Consider the following 3,136-nt stretch of genomic DNA (forward strand, 5'->3'; position numbering starts at 1 on the left):
GAATGGAATTTCCAAAAGTCACATCGGAAAATGTCAAGTTGAGTTGTTGTTTTTTTTTATACGCCCTGCTCCATTAGCCAGAGTGAATTATGGTATAGCGGCAGCGTCCGTAATCATGTCTGGCCTATAGGTCCAATTGTTTTCCATGCGGTGCTTTTAATATTTGTGAATATACATAGGTATAAATGGTGACGATGTGCCGCGACATTTCAACATTTCTGTGGTGGCCTTGGTAACAAGATTGCCATCAATGCTATCAGCTATATACAGGTAGGCTATTTATGTATCAATTTGATAGTTCTAATTTTTCACTTACATGATACCGGTCTGTTTTATGATTGGACTGTCTTTAACAAAGTCCACCACGAATTGTAGAGTCCAGGAGATTCGACTGTTTGAGACGATTGAAGTCTTCATGTAACCACGAGGCAAATTGCGGATTGTGTTGAAATCACTGGCAATAGAATGGCCGGAAGTATGACCTGAAACCGTTAGTGGATTATCATTTCAAAATTTTGTGTGGCGATTGAAATTGGAGATGCTGGATTTAGCCAGCTAGAGGGGAGTGGTTATTCGGTCGGCCACCTGCATGTATCCCACCGTTTAAACAACATCGTCGGTCTCTGACTGTTAGTTGAGTAGCCATGAATATGGCGTATCCAGATATTCCTCAACCAACAGTCATTGTACTCGGACTAATGTGCACCATCCACCGTTGTACAATGGGATTCACTTGATTAAGCTCCTGCCGAAGCAAAAACTAACATGCTACAAAAAATATGATGGCTGCTTTTACGATCGATTCAGTTTTCATTTGCTTACTGCTGTGTAAACCTGTTGAATGAGAAACCGCGATGCCGGAGACGAAGATCAAGGTAAAAAGTAGCAGTTTGTCCTTCGCATTAGCTGACGTTTTACGAAATAAATATACCGCGAGTGATACATGCAGACGGCTGTAAAACTGTTTATGTGCTAGATGTAAAGTGCATGATTCATTTAATGAAAAAGATGATTTATTCCCATGAAGGTCAGGTCTTGCAGGGTTTCTCTCCTGCCGTACCTGGGAAGGTCTGTCAACAACCTGCAGGGTTTTCCCCGGGCTCTGCATGCCGGGTTTTCTCCTATCATAATGTTGGCCGTCTTCGTATAAATTGAAATATTCTTGAGTAAAAACACTAATCCAGTAAATAAATAGTCCCATGTAAGGAATTCACGTAGGCCTTTTCCCATGTAAGAATTCATGTAGGCCTATTTAATGTGAATAAGCCACCAATGGAGGGTTCTAAATCAAAAGTAGCACCACAGCGACCGAAGTACACATCATCCAATATAGAAGATACCGCCCTGTGTAAGAGCCAGTCACATGTGGAAGAAATCAGCTACATGTGAAAGGCAACTGCCTTACACCACCACCAGCAGAAGATGCTGTCACGTGTCGAGAGCATGTACAAGATACTGTCGCATGTAAAAGACACCGCGCCATATAAAGAGGACACGGTCACATGTCAGAGTGCATGCTGAAGACACCCTCACTTGTAGAAAACGCTACAATACGTAGAACACTCCACCACATGTACAACACACTACCACACGTAGAACACATCGCCACACGTAGAACACATCGCCACTCGTACAACACACCACCCACGTAGAACTCGCCGTCACACGTAGAACACACCTCCAAACGTAGAACACACCGCCACACGTAGAACAAACCACCAAACACAGAACACACCGCCACACGTAGAAACACACCACCACACACAGAACACACCGCCACACGTAGAACACACCACCACACACTGAACACACCGCCAAACGTAGAACACACCACCACACACACAACACACCACCACATGTAGAACAAACAGCCACACGCAGAACACATCACCACGCACAGAACACACCACCACATGTAGCCCACACCACCACACATACAACACACCACCACACATAGAACACACCACCACTCACATAATACACCTCCGCAAACGTACAACACACCGCTACACACAGAAAACACCTCCACACGTACAACACACCACCACACGTACAACACACCGCCTCACGTAGAACACACCACCATCCGTAGAACACAACACCACACGTACAACACACCACCACACGTACAACACACTACCGCACGTACAACACACCGCCACACGTACAACACACCGCCATACGTACAACACACCGTCACACGTAGAACACACTACCACACTTACAACATACCACCACACGTAGAACACACTACCGCACGTACAACACACCGCCACACGTACAACACACCGCCATACGTACAACACACCGTCACACGTAGAACACACTACCACACTTACAACACCGCCACACGTAGAACACACTACCGCACGTAGAACACACCGCCACACGTAGAACACACTACCACACTTACAACATACCACCACACGTAGAACACACTACCGCACGTACAACACACCGCCACACGTACAACACACCGCCATACGTACAACACACCGTCACACGTAGAACACACTACCACACTTACAACATACCGCCACACGTAGAACACACTACCACACTTACAACATACCGCCACACGTAGAACACACTACCGCACGTACAACAGACCGCCACACGTAGAACACACCACCACACATACAACACACCACCACACTTAGAACACACCTCCGTAAACAAAAGACGCTGGCATGCACAAATAGAAGACGCTTTGTAAATGAGACTGCTATTTTATATGTCGGTGTGTTCATTAAAGACAACGTAGTCTCGAGAATACGGAATGAGTATCGGATATTATACTTTATATTATTCTAATTAAACGAGCATAATTCTAATTTGAATATAAGACGCAATTAACAGAAATGTATTTTGAGAAGATTTTGCGCAGAACGTTAATCTTGTACTTCTGGATTCCAGTCACGCAAGCCGGATATCTGCGATGTACGGATTCAGTGCTCTTGACCCTGTGTTGACGACGGGGGAGTAGACACCCTTGCCTTGACATAGATATCGCGTTTCTGTGGGCATGTGGAAATGTGATGGCTGTATCACCAACACGTCCGTGTCTACTTCATCAGTGCAGGTTTGACCAGATACTCGACTCACACTAGCCCAATCCAAACACAGGGCAACAGGC

The sequence above is a fragment of the Liolophura sinensis genome, chromosome 13, assembly GCF_032854445.1.
Source record: "Liolophura sinensis isolate JHLJ2023 chromosome 13, CUHK_Ljap_v2, whole genome shotgun sequence".
Classification (NCBI taxonomy): domain Eukaryota; kingdom Metazoa; phylum Mollusca; class Polyplacophora; order Chitonida; family Chitonidae; genus Liolophura; species Liolophura sinensis.